The sequence below is a fragment of the Panthera uncia genome, assembly GCF_023721935.1.
Source record: "Panthera uncia isolate 11264 chromosome B2 unlocalized genomic scaffold, Puncia_PCG_1.0 HiC_scaffold_25, whole genome shotgun sequence".
NCBI classification, from domain to species: domain Eukaryota; kingdom Metazoa; phylum Chordata; class Mammalia; order Carnivora; family Felidae; genus Panthera; species Panthera uncia.
Window position 1 is genome coordinate 1,569,508 of NW_026057581.1, and position 23,089 is coordinate 1,592,596.

General features: G+C 49.2%; 4 non-coding genes across 4 annotated transcripts; 2 read left to right on the top strand and 2 right to left on the bottom strand.

Annotated features, from left to right (window-relative positions):
- Positions 1-335: 335 nt before the first annotated feature.
- Positions 336-407, bottom strand: TRNAA-AGC (transfer RNA alanine (anticodon AGC)). Its single transcript has one exon. It is a non-coding gene; the product is annotated as a tRNA-Ala (tRNA).
- A 9,325-nt stretch (positions 408-9,732) lies between these two features.
- Positions 9,733-9,804, top strand: TRNAA-CGC (transfer RNA alanine (anticodon CGC)). The gene has a single exon. It is a non-coding gene; the product is annotated as a tRNA-Ala (tRNA).
- Positions 9,805-13,574: 3,770 nt separating this feature from the next.
- TRNAK-UUU (transfer RNA lysine (anticodon UUU)) lies at positions 13,575-13,647 on the bottom strand. Its single transcript has one exon. It is a non-coding gene; the product is annotated as a tRNA-Lys (tRNA).
- A 5,199-nt stretch (positions 13,648-18,846) lies between these two features.
- TRNAA-CGC (transfer RNA alanine (anticodon CGC)) lies at positions 18,847-18,918 on the top strand. The gene has a single exon. It is a non-coding gene; the product is annotated as a tRNA-Ala (tRNA).
- Positions 18,919-23,089: the final 4,171 nt, after the last annotated feature.

Genomic DNA, 23,089 nt, shown 5'->3' on the forward strand with positions numbered 1-23,089 from the left:
TGTTGAAGCAGTCCGTTTGGAGGAACCAAGCCCTTAGGAATTGAAATGACTAAGTATTAAATTATCAACCCTGAAACGGAAAGATAGAAAAGAGTAAGAATCCTGGGGCAAATTGCACCAAATTTCTTCTCTGTCTCTTTCTCACTATCCTCAAGTGAATACACAGAGAAGAAACTTTCCCTTTTTTCCTATTCCCTGCTCTTCCCTATCCTTCCACACTGTGCCTGGCATGAAAATGCCACCAGGGAAAGAAAGAGTGAGATGTCAGGTTGGAACTCCTTCCGGAGTCAAACCCATGGAGTTTGTTCAAAAGCTTGCCCTCGCGGATGGCCATGTGGAGGTGCTGGGGATTGAACCCAGGGCCTCGCGCATGCTAAGCGCGCGCTCTACCACTGAGCCACACCCCCTTCTGGTAGAGTGCTCTGGTGTCCACCATACTGGTGGCTCCTATTATCTGCAGTTGCGACAAGAATTAAGCTGACAACTCAGGACCTACTGCATACAACCCTGCTGTTTCAGACGCACTAGAGAGGAGAGGTTGCACTACTATAAAATGGGGTTACATAGGGAATATGTGTAGAGCTCAAGGAGATTTCCCAGGGGTACCTGTCAATGACCTCATGCACTGTGATTAAAAAGTCAATGAAAACTGTAATAACCTGATATAGGGAGCACTGCTAATGTGACCAAACTTTTGGCAGTGTGGATGAGCCTCACTCGGCCAGCTGGAGTGCTTGTTGATGGGAAGGAAATATGGAATAGAGGTGGAGCGGACGGCTATGATGACCAATACTCGGCAGACACAAGGACTAGAAGGGCCAGAAGCACCCCTCTCTCCTGGCCTTCCTGGATTTGCAGCCTTATCAGTCCAAGTCTCTGTCTCTGGGGTTCCGTGTTCAAATTTCCCTCTTCCTATGAGGACACCAGTCCTATTGGGTTAGCACCCACCTAATGGCCTCATCTGCACCTGATTACATCTGCAAAGACCCTATTTCCAAATGAAGTGACATTCTGAGGTCCCAGGACGCCCATGAATTTGGAGGAAGAGGAACTTTCAACTGAGTACAACTACCCCATAACATAAGACGAGTCACTGTAGTTATCTTTATGACCCAGAATTTGAGTAACAGGATACCAGGGAGTATTTGTTAGGACACATAGACACATCACCAAAAGATGGCTGACTGGGATTTTGTGTTTTCTTCGTGTGGAAGTTAAATATGGTTGAAAGAGGTGTGTGAGGGTGCCAGGTAAGCTGCGACATTGTTTAAGAAACAGGGCTTCCCTTCATCAAAACTCACCCAATATTAAAACAAAACAAAACAAAACCCAAACAAACCTTTTTTAGTTTAGAGAGAATGTGTCACTGAACCCCAAGTTCATCTGCCCCTGGCTTGAAAAGCTAATACTTAAGAGACCAGATTTGACTGGAAAGGAATATGACCTTTATTCAGGAGCCCAGCAACCTGGGGAGAAGGCAGACTCTTGTCCAAAAGCCACCTCCAAGGTTTCTGCCTGGCCCAGGGATGGGGTTTTTAAGGGGACTTAGTTAATCAGTTAAGGATGCAGTGATCTGTGGCAATTCTTGATCATGCACAGTTTTGATGGCGACAGCTACAGACATTATCTCAGGGCTCAAGGTTGTGCAAGAGGGTTTGCTTCCTTGGTGCCCAGGGTGGTGCAGGAGAGCCTGGTGATGGGTAGGAGGCTCCGTTCTTTTTAGGAAAGAATTCATGATCTTGATCAAGATACAAGGAAAGGTTTAAGTTCATCAATGACATGGGCTAAGGCTACTTGCTCAAAGTTAAAGACGATTTGGTTGGCTGGAGGAGCTGAGGCGGCTTCACGAGGAGCAGGAGTTAAAAAAGAGAGAAGAAAGAGGAAAAGGAGAAGCAAATGGAAGAGGAAGAAAAGGGAGAACTTCCAACCCAAATGGTGATTTTTTAGCACCGAGAGAAGGAATGGCAACACTAGATTTAGAAGAAGCCGGATTGTGCTGCTTAAGCTCTAGTGGTGGAGGCTTCGACAGTACTTAAATTATCGCAGCACGTTCGAGGTCTGAAGCCATCATTCCTCAGCCCCTAAAGGAGAATTATAAACCCAGACCAGAGAAATTGGTGATTAGTGGAATTTTGAAAAAAATATATATTATGCACTCATTGTGTCCCTCCAAGAAGAACAAAAAACAGCAGCTGTGCACCCATTACCTTCCACTCATTGTGTTAGAGTGGGCAGTTAATTAGGTTCTAAGAGGAAGCCTGGAGGGCAGCACGGAGGAGGCTGTGCCCAGTCGTGGGGAGGGTCAGAGGCCTGTCCTGCCGCACTCCCCAGAAGCCCCAGCACACCAGACGGGCCCCAGATGGCAGAGCCAGGACAGGAAGCCCCTGAGCAAGTATGGAGGAGAAGGCACACGATCCTGCTTCCAAGAAATCCCCACCCCCAGGTAATGAATATTCCTCCTGCTTCTTAACAACTGTCAATAACAGATAGAAACTCCAACCCCCGGGGTGCTTGGGCTCTCACTAGCTCACCTATCTCCAGAGTGTACCTTTTGCTTTAATAAACTTTCCCATCTGTGTAGCTTGTTGACCGTGATGCGTGTCTGTCCTTGAATTCATTCCCCTGACAAGGCTCAGAACCTTTGGGGACTCCTTTGGGTTGGGCTGGGTGGAGGCCCCAGGACCAGGGGGCTCCCCAGTTCACGCCGCAACAATTCAAAGTCTTGTATCTGCTACTTATATTGAAACAATTATTGGGTTAATCACTTGACTTAAAGTGTGAATGAAGTAGTCTCTGACCTCAAGGGGTTGGGAGTACAAAAGATTAGAAGGCAATTACATCAAAACCCACAAGAATTCTTGGTAACCTACTCTCCGGTCTTACCAGCTGTAGTGTGAAGCCATCTCATAACTACAAAGTTGAGAGAAAAGAACCACTGGAAATAGGAGACATTTTTGTTTTGTATATGGTGGTGCTGAAGTTCTTCTTTCCCAGGAGGTATTTCCTGGGCTTTATTGATTGCAGGTGGAGAAGGCAGGCATGGTATAGAAAATAAAGCCTCAAGTCAACTGTAGACAGATGACACTTGAACTCGGGTGTGGACAAGATGGTCAAGAAAGACTGGATTGGAACTGGTTTGTAGCACGAGAGAAAGAAACTGTGGAGAGGAAGAGAAAGTTCCATCTTGGGAGTTTCGTGGGTGTGGCTTGAAAATAATATAAAAAGAGGTTTTAGGCCAGTGAACGGGTGTCTGGGAGAGACTGGACCGGCAGGTAAGGTTGTAAGAGCAGGATGGTATCATACAGTCTAGAATTTATTATCCTTTCTTTATGGATCTAGGTTGAGGTTATAGATATAGTGGGTTTAACACAACGGACTTAAAAAAATAACATCTTTTTGCTACAGTCTTATTAAATCCAGTTGATTTTTTATTTTTTTTTAAGTAAGCTCTACACCCAAACATGGGGCTTGAACTCATGACCCCAAGATCAAGAGTCACATGCTCTACCAGCTGAGCCAGCCAGATGCCCCAAGGGAACGGGCTTTTAGTTTAAAAAGTGAGGGTTTCGAAGAACCACAGAAAATAAGTGAAATATACACATATTTTGCAGGATGCTGCAAAAAACCTGCCACTGTCAAAGATGGTTCAATGAGAGGCTGTGTTTCTGGCATTTGTGAAAGTTCTGGCTTCGGTTCCTGATGGATCTAGGGCGGCTCTGTCTTCCCCTGACTCTGGAAATAGGGAATTGTCTCCTTTCTCCCCGTCTTGTCACAAGATCCAGTGGGTTGTTCCTACACAGGGTGATAGGCACAACATAAGAAAGAAATGAGTGTAAAGCCACAAGTAGCCACCAGATTAATCAGCTTTTCCAACCAGAGCTACCATTTTGCAACATTGCTGAAGAGAAAGGAACATAGAAATGAGAGAGGAAAAAGAACTTCTGAACTCCCTGCGGGTCCTTGCTGTTACTATTTTAATTTTTTTTTTACATTTTTATTTATTTTTGAGAGAGAGACAGGGCACGAGTGAGGGGGGGAAAGAGAGAGGGAGACACAGAATCTGAAGCAGGCTCCAGGCTCCAAGCTGTCAGCAAGGAGCCTGACGTGGGGCTGGAACCGACTGAGCCACCCAGGTGCCCCCTTGCTGTTACTATTTTAATCTATACAAACTTCATTGCAGACTTGATCGCTGGGGTCAGACATCTCTACCCTGAGTTGGTCATCCATATTAGTGACTTAGGTGGGCATGACACTTCTTTTCACTGTAGAGCCTACTACATCTAAGTAACAATTTATAGAGGTTTCAGAAGGCTCTAATCTCTGAGTCGGGAACTCTGTAGATATCTCTTATCCTAAGGATGAGGATCCTAAGGATCCTAAGGCCCTCCATGAAAAGGAGGGCCCTTGGAAACTAGGTGGTAAGAAGGGCTCAAAATTATCCGTTGGTATCAGAAGATAAGGGTATTGATCCAATTTCAATTGTGAGCTCTTAATTTTCTAGTTGGAATTAAACATTGTATCCATTAAGCTACATTGTTAATTCATGCCCAAGTTTCTCGATGCTAACACAAAGCCTACAGCCACATAACAGTGTCAAGAATTTTCTGTTTCTTGCTTCTAATGCAGAAACAAATTAACCTAAAAACAACAAAAACCTAGAAGAAATCCTGTTCATGCCTCTGTACTTACTAGCATAATACACAGTAAAACCTTGGATTGTGAGTAACTTGTTCTGTGAATGTTCTGCAAGGTAAGCTAAGCAAACATTTCTAATATGTTTTAACTTGATAAACAAGCGATGTCCTGGAGTATGAGTCGTCTGTGACACCAAATGCCACGTGATCACAACTGAGCCAATGGCGTGCTCTCTCTCTCTCTCTGGGATTGTGGGTGATCATCTCCCATGCTCAGATGCTGGGTCTCAGGCTGCTGTGTTTGGCAGAAATCAGTGATTTTTCAGAACGTTGGACGGTGCCCACAACTGGCACTGGTGTATTTTCTGTCCCTTCAAAGCACCTATGGACAGTCCTTTGCTTTTCCATCCAAGAGTGAGCTTAGGAATCCTTTGTTTCATTTTAGGTCAGGCTGCCTGCAGATGTAGACCCTTTCCTCTGCTGCCTTATTGCCAGTTACATTAAATACAGTCTATGATGAGTATTTTAATTATTTAAATTTAAGTATTATATTATTAATACTGTGCTGTAGTCAACATCCGTGCAAGCGTATACAATGGCCCCTGTGCAGGAAAAGGTTCCATTGAACCAAGAGATAGCAGTGATTTTGTTACTGATAGTGAAAGTCGTCCTATGCAATAATCCTCCTCTCTTGTCTCCCTCACACCAGCCACCAAGGTTTTCAAAGGTAAGTGCAGGTCAATTTGTTTTTCTTTATATTTTGTATTTTCTTTATTATTTTGTATTATATTACAGTATTGTAATTTAACATCGTAATCATTTTTATATGAATATCTTTGGGTTGTGGAACGAATCATCTGAGTTTCCATTATTTCTTATGGGGAAATTCGCTTTGATATACAAGTGCTTTGGATTACAAGCATGTTTCCAGGACGACCTATGCTCAGAAACCCAGGTTTTACTGTAAGTCTGGTCAAGCCACCTAGAGGTCTTTTAAGTGAATCCCTCACTCCCCAAATCCAACATGGCTGCAAATCCTGTGTCTGTCTACACTCTTCCTTGTTTTCAAATCTGTCTTTCCGTTTTCACGCCTACATCCACTCTTTTGTTCACCCGTCTAAATCTTGTAAGAGTCTCTAAAGAGGATTAGTGGGTTACCTACATTGGAACAATGGTGTTCTCATTCTATTGCAACTCTGGCTTTGCCCCCTCAAAGTCTTGACTTTAGAAGCCAGTTGAGAAGAGATGAGGCTGTATGGACAGAGATGCCCACACTATAAACACCATAGTGAGTTTCCTAAGAGAAAGCCAGGTTTCAATTAGCTTCTTCTAAGACTTAGAAATGTGTAGGGGAAAGGAAAGAGTAGCTTGAACAGGGCCTGAAATCCTGAAGTCTCGCACCAAAGACTAAACCTTCACCAACAGAACCATACCACTCCCTAGGCAAAGACATCATTGATGTCTAGTCAAGTGGATTTTTGCCTTGTACTTTTTCTTTATTCCAGGTTTTCATGTGGATTTTGCCCCCACTTATACCAGAGACATTCAAGCCTGAATGCCGCAGTCAACACGCTCCCCACACAGGGACACATGGGGTTTCAGGAAAGCTGGCTTCGTGTGGTTCTTGCAGGAGCTACCTGTAACAGAGGCTCCTGCAAGGAGGGCCCCCTCACCAGCCCGCGCATGCTCACAGTGTTCTCCAGCAGCAGCACGAGCAGCCTGGCCTGCCCAAGCCACGACAGCTCTGGACTCTACAAGTCAGGTCTTCCTGTAGGACAAACGTCGTCATCACCTTCTCTTTCCCGGAGAAAGGGGACATTGCCCATTGTTTTGTATTCAGAAGATGGGGAGAAAGATGCGGTGGGCCACCTGTAGATACGTCTCCTTTTGGATGATGGCACTTTTCCAGTAAGTTAACTGAATGCAATTTCTGGGTGCTTGACCTTCCAGGCTAATGGTTCCTGAACTGGCCAATTACCAGAGTCACTGGGGAGACTTCAAAGTCACGGAAACTACTGATGGTTTTCCTCAACGGTGTCCAGCACTTCATCCACAACTCAGGGCTCTGCGTTCTATGTGATGAAGCTGAAGACTTCTCTAGGCCTCTGGAGGTTTTCCAAAGTCTTAGATTTTGCAAAGGTTTTGTAAAACCTAGTGTCCCAGCTCACATATTTGCCTCTCTGTGCTTTCTTTATTTAGGCGAGAATCTGTCCAAACAAGGCTCTGCGATAAATTGTAGCCTTTTCTTCCTTTCCTCTTCCTTCATTTTTGTATGGGGGGGGGGTCTCCTGAACTAGAGCTGAAGCATCCACTAACTGGGTCTACACCAGGGATTACTAGAGCAGTGACTGTGAAACACACTGTTCTCCACCTATGACCAAGTTTTGTGACCAATTCAGTCCTCTTCTGTCTTATCTCCCCCACAGTAGCCTAGATTTTGAGATCTGCGTTTACATCACTCATCTCGCTATGCTTTGTCTCTCTCCAAGGTTCTTACTTTATTCCACTTGTATCTTTTCTCCAACGTGGATGTAATTTCCCTGAGGTGACACACTGCTAATCTTCTATCTACCCCTCTGCACTATCTTACCGGTTATCAAAAACCAGAAAATTAAAATTAAATTAAAAACCACCAAATCGATAAAATCACATTTAGTATGAGTTTATTGTGCATACATAATAGCTCATGAACTGGGAGCTTTCAGATGTAAAGCTGATACAAAACTCAAGGCATGACATCACAGGATGGCTTATAACGTGAAAGTGGGGAAGCTCTTTAATTTTTTAAAATGCTTATTTATTCTTGAGAAGAGAGACAGAGGGAGGGGCAGACACAGAATCCGAAGCAGGCTCCAGGCTCCAAGCTGTCAGCACAGAGCCTGAGCAGGGCTCGAACTCACTAACGGTGAGATCATGACCTGAGCCAAAGTCTGATGCTTAACCGACTGAGCCGCCCAGGTGCCCCGATGAAGCTGTTTAATTTTTATAGGGATTGGGTATTGCAGTGATTTCCAGATGGCAGGGATTGGTTAGAAGTGATTATCTTACACCATTTTTAAGCAGATGACTTGGTTCTTTTCAGGCATTTACAAGGGACAACCCACATTACACTTGTGTTCATGAGATAGGCTGCATTTACTGTGGCTTATGTGACTTATGTGGTCCTGTCTGCTCAGGCAATTTTCAAGTCTGGTCTCTATTTTGTATTTAATTTTAACAGGGTCTTCCTTGCTTAGAAGTCACAACAGAAGTTGAAAGAAAAGGGAACTGGAGACAGAGGTGAATATTCCACCTGGGACTCCCCCTGGAACTTGAGCTGACCTTGGAGTCGGCTGCACTCAGGGGATCTTAGCCGCGGGATCTTTGGTCTAGCATTCAGATATCCTTCTCACTGCAGAGGCGCAAAAAAGATTCGGGCTAAGATTTTGTGAACTAGTGAAGTTAAATACAGCAAACCTTGTTCTACCAACTGTGAGATCCTAGGATAACCCGGTAGGCAGGGCAACCATCCACTGTACAGGGTTTGCTGGAGTGTGGGGTGTACCCAGGTGCCCAGCTCGGGCTCACCTGCAGGAGAGGCTGGGTGTGTTCCTGGATTCCTTCAACCCAGCTTCCCTCTTTCCCCTTCGAGGTTGTGCACGTCCAAGCAGCATCAGCACAAGGAAGACCAGAAGGAGTGAGCAGGAAGAAAGACCACGCTCACTCGGGGGTCTCTGGAAAGGAGAGGAATAAGGGTGCCATCGCCCCCACGAAGAGGCTCATGCCCCTGCCCATGGAGCAGCTCACCAATGAACCGGAGAGAAAAACAAAGACCAAAGAAGAGGACGGCCCTCGCACAATGTTTGTTAAATTTCCTTCTGGGTTCTCAGTTGCACTTGTATGAAGCTTGAGGCGCAGAAGACGTGCCCACTGATTGTCCCCTCCTTTTCCTTAGTCCAGATCAATCACCAATCGTGACAGGGTATGGACCCCAACTTCTTCTCGAGGGAGCAAGGGAGGGATTTCTCGAGGAACGCAGTGCTTGCTGAACTGTTCTGAACACGGAAACTATCAGTGTCCATGAAGGTGGAGGTGTGGCCGAAATACCCGGGGAGAGCCCGGGAATGATGGTCTAAAAGTCCCAGATCTCCCATTTGGAAGGTCAGGTGTCTCCTTACGTGTCACCTGATTGCAAACATCCAGACGCGCTCGTGTCTCCGGTAAATCTTGCAGAGAATCAAGAGGGGGGTGGGGGGAGGGCGGGGCCCTTCAATTACACTTAACGTCCTCGGGTCTTTAAACGCAGATCCACCCGAAGGACATCCGCCAGCACTCCACGGGGCTCAAGTCGGTAAACAGGCCGCCGAGCGAACGGCCTCTTCCTCGGTCTTTCCCGGACAGACCACTCCCGCTTGCTCTTCGGGGTCCAGGAGCCCCCCCACCCCCACCCCCAAGCACCCAGGGCACCACTTGGAGGTCTCCCCGCGTTCCTTGATTTTGTTCTTTCGAATATCTGCACCCACAGCAGGCTTTCCGCTGGGTCAGCGGGTGTCCCAGGGAAGGACTTTGCCGGCTTCGCTCGGTGCCCCAACTTTGCTCGGCTGCCCCCTGCCTGCCCTGCGCCCCGGTTCTTCCCTCCAGTGCGGGACGAAGTCACTTCAGTTAAAGTGGGGGCAGTTCTGAGGCTGTTGTTCGTACAACCCCTTGTGGACCTGACCCTCGGGAGGGGGACCCACAGGGACAGCGGAGCGGACGCGGACGTCTCCCAGCGCGCGGCGCCAGAACACGCAGGTGCACCTGTGGCCGCCGCGGCGCGGGGCGCGGGGCGCGTCCGTCTGAACGTCGGCGCTGCGGTCCGGGTGGGAGACGCGAGCTTTCCCGGCGGAGGCCACGCAGACCCTGCCCTGAGGAGCGGGCCCGGAGCAGGTACCCGGGTGGGGGTGGGCGGCTCTCGGGTCGGCAGGGGCGCTATTCCGACCAAGCCTCTAAATGCTCTCCGGTTTGGCGAGTTTGGAAGCAGCGAAGTTTAGCCCAGTAGACTGCAGGCCGGTTCTTAGATGGTAAAAAAAGGAAAAATAAAAGTGCTATTTTATGAAGCAGGAGAGAGGGACGCAGGCCGGGGGGTGTAGCTCAGCGGTAGAGCGCGTGCTTCGCATGTACGAGGCCCCGGGTTCAATCCCCGGCACCTCCAGCCCGAGTTTTCTCCGGGATCAGGGAATCTGCAGGCTTGTTTTTCTTGTCACGCACCACCCCCGCCCCGCGCCCGCAGCAGGTGAAAGAAGGAACCCCGCCCACCATCCGACCTCCTCCACGGTCTAATTACGGACGGTGTCCGGAAAGCGCAGGACGCACACAGGACAGGGAAGATGAAACCTGAACCCGCGTTCAGGTCCTGTTCTGTGACAGCAGGGGGTCTGACCCCACACCGCGACCCCAGGCCTCTGCGTGCCCCGCGCGCGCACCCCTGCGCGACCACCGCCCGTCACCGCATGGCTGGGGTGCGGGGGCCGGAGCCCAAATCTGCTGGGGGGCGACCCGGAAAGCACCCCGCGACCCAACCGCTGCGCTGGGGGCCGCGGACTCGGGAGAAGCCCCACTTAGGAATGGGGGGCGGATTTCCTCAGGCCTCGTCCGGGGGGTGGGGTTCCCTCGGGTCTCGGCCCCGGGCGGGGGGTTCCTTGGGCCTCGCGCCGGAAACCCCCGAACTGCGCACGCGCGCAGCTGGCATAAAATCCTCGCGTGTCCGCGAGCAACCCTTCCACGCCGCTTCCACCCGCGCACGGGGTTCTCGCTCCTCAGGTGCGAGTCCCTGTCGGGGTGACCTGCTTGACCCGAACCGCGGTCCCTGCCCTCCCGCCCCAGACAAAGTCCCCGCGACCCCGGCCCATCCGAGAGTTTCCACCTGTCGCTGTCCTGGAAGTCTCCTGCCTTCTGCCCCACTTGGCGGTCTTCTGGAAGGTCACCGCGCACTCGTGACGGATTCAGTAAGTTTGCATCACCTCAACCGGCTTCTTCAACCGTTTCTAGCGCTTGTTTCTAGAACGCTAAGGAAAGTCATAAAAGCGAACACACGTGTTAAGGTCCCAGCAAGGATCGGAGAGAGATATGAAGCCCAGAGGGGCAGTGTGTGTGTGTGTGTGTGTGTGTGTGTGTGTGTGTGTGTGTGGTTTGTCTGTGTGTGTGTAAGAGTGGTCGTGGGCACACGGAGGGAAGGGTGGGAATAGAGAGATGTGTAAGTTCCCTGTGTTTCCTGAAACAAACAAGGTGTGGGTAACAATTACAGAATCCCTTCATTTCTAAACATGATTCTACCTTGGGTGGATGTATCACAATGCGTTACATTTTCATTTTCTTTCGGGTGCTAGTCGGTGTATCACAGGGTAGGAATTCTGCAAAACCTGAGTCTCAAAACAAGCTTTGCTGTCCCCTGAGTACAAACAAAATCTCCTCTCTCCCAGGCTACAGGGCCAGAAGGGGTGAGGCTGGGCCGCTCACAGGCAAATGGAACAGACACGGGCTCAGGGGGCCCTGTTGTTACAGCAGCTGTCACCTGTGTGTCCGTCACACTGTCACCTGTGTGTCCAGCAGCTGTCACCGCCTAGAGCACAGGCGTCCCAGGCGCCCGGACCCTCCCAGCTCAGAAACACTCTTCGGACGCCGCGTCTGTGTCAGGGCGCCAGGGCTGCTCTCAGATTCCTTTTCAAGTGACCTGGCTGTTGTCTTCAATTTTCCTTCTGGTGATTCTTGGCAGAGAAGAGAGCTGGCACTCGGTGTTTTCCCTTCCAGGAGCACCTATGTGCTTCCCGTGACTTTCGTAACCTCCGGGGTTAAGTAGGAAGGCTCTATAGGGCCTCAGGCTCGGCACCGGGGCAGAGCCGCGAGAGCGCCTGCAGCGCTGGGACCCCCGCCAGTGTCGTCTCCGAGGGAATCCACGTGCTGGGCGCGCTTTTGGGGAAATGGCTGAGAGCTGGGGCCCCCCCACACGGCCAGGCCACGTGACGCAGATGGCCCTCCAGGTCTGTCAGTCCCTGCGGGGTCAACCTCCGTGGTTGCGCGGGTTTCCACGCCGTCATAGCGGGGTCCCTGACGCCCCACTGCTCCCGGCTCCCACAGGCCTGCTAGAAAATGCGCAAGAAGGGGTACAAAGGGAAAAACTCAGTTGTCTCTGGGTCTCAGAAGTCTGGGTCCAGATGGGAAGAGAAGACCGAAAATCTTCATCCACTGACGGAAACGGGGCGGGATGGTGGGGGGGAGGGGGGAACGACCACGTATCTGGCAGTCCTGGAACGCGATGGACTTGAACCGGGTAAGAAACACCACCTGCGGGCGATGGCCGCGTCCGCGGAGAGCTGGCGTCCCGTACCGGGTTTCCACCTGTAAGGGGAAGGCAGAATGGTGACGCTGAAGTGACAGAGCCCTCCCTGAGCGCTGGACCGGGGGGTTAGGAATTTCTGGAAAACTGAAGAACGGCTGCTTGAAGCTGGTTTTGGAGCCTGGGGTTCGCTGTTCCTGCTTCAAGGGTCTTTCTGCGGCGGTCGGCTGGCGCCGGGTCCCACTGATCCGTCGAGAAAGCGTTTCCGTTCCATCGGGGAGCTGGGCGCGGGGCGCAGGGAGAGGACCCGGGGCGCGGGGAACCGGGGGCACGGCGCGGGGCTCGGGGAGCCAGGCGTGGGGCGCGGGGATCGGGGAGCGGGGTCCAGGGCGCGGGGTTGACGTGAGGGCCCGTGCGGGCGGCGCGGCCACAGCCGGACCCGCGGGCGCCCGGGGGACGCTCTCTGCCTTAGGCCACCGAGTGTCGTAGCCCCGCGGGGCCGCACAGAAAGATTTACTACTGAGAAGCTCCCCGGACTGATAATCTAGCAGAGATCCGGGAAGCCCCGACTCCGAGACCTTGGGACCCCGGAACCCGGTAGCCGTGGACCGCGAAATTAGGAAGGCTTCCTGGAGGAGGAGGCGGAGGGAGAGAGGGGTGAGGCGTGGGTGATGCGGCAGAGGGCGGAGGCGAGGTGAGGCTGCCACCCGGTGACCTGGGGACACCCGGGTCCGGGGGCCTCGACCCAGCCGGACCCGAAGATGCCCGGGAAAGTTCTGGGTCTCAGGAGAAGGAATCCAGCACAGACGCAACACAAGCAGGAACGTTTACTGAAGCGGATAGTACAGTCTGCAGATGTGAGAGCAGGTGTGTGCGTGTGTGTGTGTGTGTGTGTGTGTGTGTGTGTGTGTGACAGAGCGCGCGAGGACGAGCCGCCATCCCGAGGGGTTGGGTTCCCCTCCCCCATGTTTCACCGCCGGTTGGGAACCGGGGGACAGAATGTTCAGGACTCGGGGCTGGTCTCCCACGTTTCCTCCTCTCTTGCTCAGAGCCTCCCGTGCTGGCGCCGCCACCCGGGGCCCGTCCGTGAGACGGGGCTTCTCGGGGAGCGCGGCCCGGACGCGCCTCTGACCCCCGCTCCCGCTCCACCCCCACCCCCCCACCCCACCCCCCCGCGGCTGGGCACGGCCTCCTCCGCGCCGGCCTCCAGGCTTCCTCTTCGAGCCTAAGGAACCGCCACGCGACAAGGCGCGGAGGGTTTGCGTGCGGATCTGTACACGGAAGGAGGACGTGGATAGGTGGGTGGGAGGCCCGGCCGGCTCTGCATCTTTTCTCTGCCCTCCAGGTACGAGGAAGGACCGGGGGCGGACACTTCTGTCCCACGAGAAAATCCACCCGTTTTTACCCAAACTGTGGGATTTGAGGTCGTCGGGGGCGGGGAGATCTTTTCCAAACCCACTCCCGCCTTGGTAAAGGGGACCCCAGCCTCCTCAGAGGAGGCACCACTCTCCGCCTTGGTGAAGGGGCCCTCATCCGCCCCAGTCGGGGCACCACCGCCCCGCCTGGATCCAATCTGCTTGACACGGGAGGGAAGAACTGTTCAAACACTTTTTGGATGTGAGAATTCAGGGGAAAAAGGTCAGCCTCTCCGCCCGAACAGGGACTTGAACCCTGGACCCTCAGATTAAAAGTCTGATGCTCTACCAGCTGAGCTACCCGGGCTCCCGTACTGGGGCTCCTCTGACCGCCTAGGAAAGGTCAGGGCAGTCGCCTAATGTTGACCGTTTTTCTGTTGACAACGTGTCGAAAGCAGCCGCTTGCACGCGGAACTCAGGTGCCCCGTGTGGGATAAATGGGGTCCCCTTTATTAAGACGAGGGGTGGCGCCCCGTCTGGGGCGGATGGGGTCCCCTTTATTAAGGCGAGGAGTGGCGCCCCGTCTGGGGCGGATGAGGTCCCCTTTACGAAGCTGTAGGAAAAGCACCTCTCCCGCTGGTTGGTACGTTGTGGTTATTTCCTCCAGAAGTGAAGAGGAACTCCTGAATTCCTTCTGATAAGATGTTTCATATTTCATACTCTTCTACAATCTTTTTTCTTTCTGATATCTAAAGGCTGATACATTTTTTCTGTGAATGATCTAAGATTGTCTTCTAACCAAATCATTCACTCATAAAATGGGTGTGTTAAGATTGGAAAGAGGTTTCTGACTTTCTGCCAGTACATATTCCCTCCATAACTTCCTGCAGGCAGAAACCCATATTTAAAATTTCCACAACCCTCGGAATCCCTTAATATTCCAGAAATTACTTTGCAGAGAGAAATTCTTGGGTACACACACACACACACACACATACACACACATTCAGAAGGTTGATAATATACTTTTCAAAAGCTATTCGAGTATGTATTTGCTTTAAAAACAAAATGTGTAGCAGTAAAAAGATAAGATATATATTTGAAAAGAGATTCAGATATATGTACTTTCAACAAGGGAAGTTATCATAAACAAGGTGAAATTCACATCTGAAAGGACACTTAGACATACATTTGAAAAGATAGCAACTCAGTATATATCTTGGGGCAGTTGAAATAAAGGAAGTTTCCAAAGGAATTTTTATAGGTTAAAGTAGACTTACGGAAAAAAAAAAAAAAAAAAAAAGTAGACTTACGGGTTCTGGGTTGGGGGTGGGGGGCGGTCAGGATAATGTTAAGCTAAGGTTCCCTTTTGCCCCCAGCAAAATGCCATCATCGAGGCAGCTGACCTCCTAGAGGGAGGTCACTCTGCTGGTTTCAAGGACTTGCCAATGGCTGTAGGCAGTAAGGAATTTAATTTTTCATTTGCCTTAGTTTCCCCCATCACCATGGCCAGCACTTAAACCCCTTTCCTTAGTTCTTGGGTGGCCAGGAGTGTCCGAGGAATATCACACATGTCCCACCTGTGACATGTGTGGGGGTGGGGGGGAACGGGTGTTGTAACCTGTACTTTGCCCTCAGCTTGCCCCATGCTCCCTCATCAAAGCCAGTGAGTTGTAATCTTCCATTATGGGTAAAGATGGTCTATTTAATAATTGAAGAGACAGAATTTGGGTAGTTACCTGGAGAAAAAATTGATTCCATATTCCACAGCGTGTAGCAGAATGAATTCCAAATAGTGTTTCCAGTTGTGATTCAAAAATCCAAAATTATTTAAAGAAAAATACTGACAAATTTTATTTCAAGAGAGCATCTGAAAGACTGGTCAGAGTATAGTAGTTTTTCTTCAGTATATTTACTCTTTTCCTACTTTCCAAATTTTATACAATAAATATGTACTATTAGAATAATCATGGAGTCAAACAAAACAAAACCTTCTGTAGGACAGACTGAAAACCCACAAGCAAAGTCAAAGAGAAATCTCAGACTGGGAAAATAGAATTGCCATTCCTATCACAAAAAGGATAGTTTCCACACGTCACTAAGTGTAGGCTTGATTAGGGTGTAAGAGAAAACATGCACAAAATCTCAGTGACTTCACAATAAAAGCTTATTGCCGCACATTACATCCCCCCCCCCCATCCGTGGGTGGCTGATGGCTCTCCTCGCCAGCATTCTCAATCTGGGATTGAGAATTAGGATGATAAAGCAGTGTAGGGGAGGAAAAACATCTTTTTCTCCTACCCAGTTTAAATTCACCGCCTGGGGCCCTGCAGATTAAACTGACCTAGGACACGGACAAGGGCAACGTGAGAGACGTGGGCTAAGGCATGCAGCCTGTGTTACATGGCAGTACTTCACGATGGAGCTAAAACGTGGGCTGATCCAGCATCTTAGCAGAGAAGAACACATCTGTAGAGAAGTGACAAAATGGAGGAAAAGGGCTTGGGACCTCCCTGCAGCAAACTGCGGGAAGGTCTGTTGGTGCACATGCATCGCAGCACCAGCCTTCTACTTCTCCACGGCCAGAAAACTTCCCCAGGAGGGGGAATTTGTGACAGCCCTCATTTCTCAGAAGTGTCTGCTTTTACTCCGATAAAGGAAGTTGTGGGAACGTCTTTTCAAATCTGCTGATTCTCATTTACCTCCAACTGAAAAATAATCGGTTTGCCAAAATGGCATATTCTGGGGTGGCAGACTTCAGCTTCTATCTAGAATAGTGTCCGTTGCTATTTCAGAGGGAAAGTGAGCTATGAAGAATTAGGCACCTGCTTTTGAAGTTCAAGAGAGAAGCCACATGCATCCATTTACTCATTTGGGTGGGGAAAAAAATGGTCACACCTAACTTCAAGGGAGCCGAGAAACGTGTTCCGAACGTACACCCAGAAAAGGAGAAGAGACGTATTTGGGAAAATACCAATTACTAGGCCCCCATACATATAAAAGGAGCCTATGTATCAATTAGAAAGATATCCAAGATTTAGCAGAAAATTTGGCGAAGAATATAAAAAGATGGTTCACAGAAGGTAGATAGAAATGGGTCTTAAATATATGAATGTATGAAAAGATGCCCAAACTCATCGGAACAGAATTGGACACCAAAGCTAATCCGATTATGCACCAAATGGGTTGGTTATGAGTTGGTATTTAATAAAACTGAGTAATGGATATGCGGAAATTCATTATAACATCCTTTTTTGTTCTTATCTATGTCAAAATGTTCTTCAGTAAAAAGGAAAGGAAAATTACACTAATTAATTCACACAAAAAGAAATAGAAAGTCTACATAAATGCATATATATTACAGAAATTAAATCAATAAACAATGACCTTCCAAAACAGAAAGTACCAGAGCCAGATGGGTTCGTTGGGGAATCATACCAAACATTTAAGGAGGAAGTTATGCCAATTCTCAAGAATTTCTTCCAATAGATAGAAGCATCAGGAATACTTACTAATTCATTTTATGAGGCCAGCATCACCCTAGCAGAAAAACCAGACAAAGGCATTCCTATAAAGGAAAGTTAAGATCAATATCTTTCATGAACATAAATGCAAAAATCCTTTAAAAAATAGCAAATCAGGGGCGCCTGGGTGACCAGTTGGTTGAGCATACGGCTTTGGCTCGGGTCCTGATCTCGCGGATCCGTAAGTTCGAGCCCCGCATTGGGCTATGTGCTGACAGCTCAGAGTCTGGAGCCTGCTTCAGATTCTGTGTCTCCCTCTCTCTGCCGCTCCCCTACTCGTGCTCTGTCTCTCAGTGTCAAAAATAAATTAAATAAATAAATAAATAATAGCAAATCAAATCCAACAATGTGCAAAAAAGAATTAAACATGATGCCCATGTGGAGTTTACTGCAGGTACTCAAAGCTAGTTGGACGTTTGAAAATCAGTTGACCTAATCCACCACATCAACAGGCTAAAGATAAATCACATGACCATATCAATAGATGCAGAAAAGCATTTGATAAAAATCCAACTCTCGTTTATGATAAAAATTCTCAGCAAACTCAGAATAGAAGGGGAAATCTTCAGCTTGATAAAGAGTATGTATCTACAAAAATCCTGTAGCTAACGTTATTCTTAACTATGAGAAACTCGAAGCTTCTGGCTAAAGTCAAGAGTAAGGCAAGGAGGTCCCCCTCGGCACTCCCCAATATCCGTGAAGTACCAGCTCACAGAGTGAGACAAAAAAGAGAAATCAAGGGTGTAGGGAAGGAAGGCCTGCATTGGTCCATCATTACCCCCCGAGCGTGTTAGGGCTCCCTTTCAGTGTTGCGCCTGGTAGGAGTTTTGACAAATGGATAATGGCACCGTCACGGCATCGCTCGGAGTGGTTTCTGGCTCCAAGAAAGCAGTTCCCTCATCCCACACGCCCCCAGCACTAGGTGGTGCTGGTGTTCTGGGTTTGGGCCATCCCACCCAGTAGGCGTGTCCTGGCGGCTCAGTACTGCTGTCACTTGCACCTCCCTGACGACATATGTGGGCCATCCTTCCCGGGGCTTATCTGGACTCCGCATGTCTTCTTTGGTGAGTGTTAATGTATTGGGCCCGTTCGGTTTGCTTTGTTTTTAATCAGAGGTTTGTTTTCTCACTGTTGAGTTTTAAGAGTTTTTGTACACTTGGGATACCGGTCCGCTATCAAATCCGTGCCTTGAAAGTATTTTTCCCAGTCTACGGCTTGTCTGGTGAAGTCCCACTCGTCACTTACTCTTTTTATGGATCCTGCGCCTTCGCTGCTGTCACAGTTTCTTCTGAACAGTCGCTATTCTCTCCTGTATAACTTCGAGGTGAGAGGAGACCCTGCAGGGTGGCTGCCGCGGGGTCTGCGGTAGTTCAGGGGGGTCTGGTGCGGGCTCCCTCCGCTCAGCCTTGCGGTGGGGGGGCGGGGGCTCAGGTGAGCTGGTGTGGGTCCCCCTCTTCCGTGCAGCCCTGCGGGGTCTCAGCTGGACGCGATCAAACAGAAGCTGGCACGTGGTCAAGAAAAGAGGGAAACAAGGAATCGCCGGCTTCTCAAATGGAAGACTCTTCACGAAGTCCAGGTTCGCGGTGTCCGCCGCGGTGTCCGCCGGAGCCGAGCCGTGGCCTCCGGGGACGAAGATGTGGGCAGGCTTTCCACGTTTTCATCTACCTGGACAGGTGTTTCTCTGGGCGGGATCAGGTCGGGGGCGGCACCTCCCCAGATTCATTCACCTTTCCAACATGTGGGTCGCATTTTCCATAAGTCCTTGGCTGGTGGAGGGTTCTCGCCAGGGTCCCCGAGGACACCCGCGTGCGCCCTGCCCGGTGCTCGGTGAGGCCGGCGGGATGGGAAGCAGGCGTCCGCAGCTCTGCTCGCTGCAGCCTAGAGCTGGAAGCTGGCGCCGCGTGCGGGATGCAGGCCCTTGGTGACACCCAAGGAGGCTGCAGATGGGATTCTTCCTCGCCGACCGCCGCGCGCAGGCCCAACGCCGAATAACCCGCGCTTTTAACAGGACAGGGAGGCTGCCCAGCCGACGCCCTGCGCCAGGGGATGTAGCTCAGTGGTAGAGCGCATGCTTCGCATGTATGAGGCCCCGGGTTCGATCCCCGGCATCTCCACGGTAGCGTTTTATCCCCATCCTCCCCCAGTCCAGCCTCTGCTCTGGAATCGCCAGAGAAAACAGTTTTTTTTAGCCCGTTCTCATTTTTGCTGTTACCATTCTCTTTAGGTCGAGCTATTTCCCGTCTGCCTATTTGTTTTACTACCATTTCATTACTAACATTCCCTGCTTTCTGAAAACTCCCCTGGGGTGCAAAGCCAGAGGGGCCATCTTCAAAGTAAGTTCATCCTATGAAAGCGTCCAGGAGGAGGGAATACAGGTGCGTAGGACAGAATGATTTAGCTCCATTCAATGAGGTCCCATCCATTCCACTTACCCCTGGAAAATAATCAGTAAACGCAAAACAGCTTTTAGTAATTATTTTAGGGGAGGGAGGGGGGAGGATTCCTGGTGTTGAGGTGGGAATTGGGTGTCAGTATTCAAGGGTCCACCCGAGGACCATTAGAATAATTTCTTCATATGCTGTCCTTACCATTTCATTTCTGTCTGGTTCTTTGGCTTTACTTAAGGATTCTGGGCAGGGGAGGTCTGGTCAGTGCAGGAGGTTCGGGAAGGCAAGTAAGGTTAGAAATAGCCCACGGGTGGGAAGAAACCCATAAAAGATTGCCTGACGGCCCTGGAGGCCCAAGTGGCGCTGCCATCTGGCATCTCTCATCAAATGGATGTTTAGGCTTATGTGATTTCCGATTGCACTTACATTCATTCCTTGATTCAACTCAGTGCTTTGAACTATTGATAATAAATAGCAACAATCTACCGTTTCTGTTCACATTTAAAAATACGGTAAACTAGGGGTGCCTGGGTGGCTCAGTCGGTTGAGCCCCGACTTCGGCTCAGGTCACGATCTCGCGGTCCGTGAGTTCGAGCCCCGCATTGGGTCCCTGTGCTGACAGCTCAGAGCCCGGAGCCTGTTTCAGATTCTGTGTCTCCCTCTCTCTGACCCTCCCCCATTCATGCTCTGTCTCTCTCTGTCTCAAAAATAAATAAACGTTAAAAAAAATTTTTTTTTAAATAAAAATACGGTAAACTGATACCATGTATTCGCCTGCCCTTATTATAAGGAAATCCAATAGTCTACTTATTGAGGCTTTGTCGGGTGGCTTTTGTTTATTACCGTGTAACCGCACTATGAATCAGTGGATGGAGCCGAAAGGAGAGGAAGAGACGATTTATAAGCCGGATTTGCAGCTCTCTCATGAGCACCATACTGGGGGTTTGTAGGAGACACACTGGGACACAGCAGAGGGCCGGATCGATTCTTCTCGAGCAGGTGGGTCAGGCAAAGCTTCACAAAAGCAGAGACTGGTGATGGGTATTAGAGAACAAGTGCGAGGTTCACAGCGGGAAATGAGGATCATAGACTTACTGTAGTCGTAACAAACATCGTGTGCCGGGCATGAAGCCGTGGCAGAAAACGTTGGAAGACTTGGGTCGTTATGTGAGGCTGGATCACAGGATTCAGTAGGGAAATGTGGGAGATGTAGGACTGGGTGGTTCAGCGAGATTTTGGACTCTATCAGTCAGTGTTCTCGGTTGCAAAAAGCAAACACTGCATATGGTTCACTTAAGTGGGGAAGAATATCTGCTTGGCCAGGTTTAGATCCATGCCAGCAGCCTTGAAAGCAAGCATCTGACTCTAAAACTGTCAGATTCCCTGAACATAATAAAGAAGCGCAGACACACACACACACACACACACACACACACACACACACACACACACACCACATTTCCAATAACCATGTCCCCATGTATGGATGCCTTCCCAAAGGATCCAGTAGGCAATGCAGAGACAATGAAGCCTTGTAAACAAGACATGGCTACAATCGGATTTTAATTTTACAAAGTTAATTCTGTAATGTGAAAATGGATTGGGAATGGAGGTGAGAGAAGATGAAAACAATTCAGTCATTATTGCAAAAGTCCTGAGAGCCTGGGGACCTGCACTGAGGAGTGAGCTTCAGGACATCAAAACCTGTGCTGAGACCATTCCTTAGGAACCCAGGAGTGAGAAAGCCAGAGGCTGGTGTGCTCCCAATGACCTGGACAGTGGGCACAGCTGACTGTCTCAAAGATTGAGGTCCAGCAGGGGATCCATCTCTGGGACAGAGCTAAATTCTAAGAGCCTTGTCTGTTTGAATGTTTTAATATCTTAATTAATCATGCCTTCTTACCCATTGTTGTCACTTCCAATGGAATCTTTTCGACTGTGGGGAACAGTTAATTGACTTAGAAACCATTTGACCGCTTAACCCACTGTCTCTCATTCTTGCTATCCCAGTTCACCACTCAAGACAAGAACCCCCCCATTCTCTACCCCATCTGGTACCTTCCAGGATAGACATACCCTCTGTCCTTCCAGTTTAATGACTTAAACATGCAGTCTGTCTCCCCTGAATACTTCGACTCCACTCGTTATAACTCAAGTTTCCATGTTTAACAACCCATCTAGCCAAACCTTCTTGCTTTAACTTAAACTGGCTCACCCTAATGACATTGCTGCTTCAAGCAGATCCAGCACATCCTTCAGCTTCAGAATCAGGAGGGGTTGGGACCTTCCTGAGGCCACATTTCCAATTTCCGAACCATTACGTTTCTACCTGCGTTAAAACAACAACAACACTCTGGCCCTTGGGAGCTATGGTCTATCCATTATCTCACTTTTCTCATCAAGAAGATTCTTCCTAGTTGAATGGATACTGAGACTGGAGCCTCACTTCTTCCACTGGGTCTTGGTGATATCAGCACCCAGGTAGACAGGTCACCAGATCAACAGCTTCTGGCTCCTTCCATCTCTGTTTTCCCAATCACCTTTGCTTCTACTGTCTTTAGCAGCTCACTTCCGTGGCCATCCTCTGCACCTGTGCAGGAATCAAGATTATGCTAAAATATTAAGTCCAGGGGCACACCTGGGTGGTGCAGTCAGCTAAGCACCTGACTCTTGATTTGGGGTCAGGTCATGATCTCAGGGTCCTGAGATCGAGTCTTATGTCGGGCTCTGCATTGAGCATGGAACCCACTTGGGATTCTCTCTCTCTCTCTCTCTCTCTGTCTCAAAATAAGTAAACAAACATTTAAAAAAATACCAATAGGACTGTCCCAGCCAGTGTAAAAAATATATACTAAGTCCATGTGGAATATAGTGATTTTTTAAGAGCATGACCTCTGGAAACATAATGCTAAGGTTTAGATCCCAGCTGCCCTGCTACTGTGGGATCTGAGGCAGACCATTTAACTGATTTAAGCCTCAGTTCCATCATCTGTAAAATGGGGTGAATAATGATGCCAACTCACAGGGCTGAGTAAATATTAAATAAGATAATATATTTAATGTACTTAGCGTGATAACTGACTCATGGGGAAAAAACTCAGTGAATATTAAACCTCTAGTATAAGGATTAAGTGAGTTAAATCTTGTAAAAGTACTTGTGATGATGCCCTGGAGTAATGTGTGTGCTCAAGAGTGTTAGCTGCTATTATTAACAGTACTGAGATATGCGTTAGTCCCTGAGAGCTGCCGTAAGAGTAGTGTCTTCAAACAACACACGTTTACTATTTTATATTTCTAAGGATCAGAAGTCTGAAGTGGGTCCCATGGGGCTAATACCAGGCTGTCATCAGGGCTGTGTTCCTTCTGGAGGCTTCAAGGAAGGGTCAGTTCTCCGGGCTTTTCCACCTCTTAGAGGTGCCGGTGTTCCTTGGCTTGTGGCTTCTCCCTCGCTCTTCAAAGAATCTTCCAATCGGTCTCTGAGTCTGATCCTCCTGACTCCCTCTTTCCCTTACAAGGACCCTTCTGGTGACACTGGGTACACATGGGTTATCCAGAATAATCTCTCCATTTCAAGATGCTCAAATCAGTCCATCTTCAAAGTCCCATTTACTGTGTCAAGTAGTATTCACAGGTTTGGGAAGTAGGACACGGATGTCGTATGGGACCATTACGCCAGGCACTGCACTAGCTTACAACCCAATTCTAATCTACTTCCTGGCAATCTCATCCCGTTACTTCCACAACTTCTGTTTTTCTACTGAATTGAAGCTCCCAGTTCCCTAACTTTTCTTTCTCCCTGTGAATCTTCACTTCCTACAATTTCTTCTTTCCCTATGGCTATAGAAGGAATGTTTGTGACTGCCCAAGATTCACAGATTGAAACCTGGTCCTCTGTGTG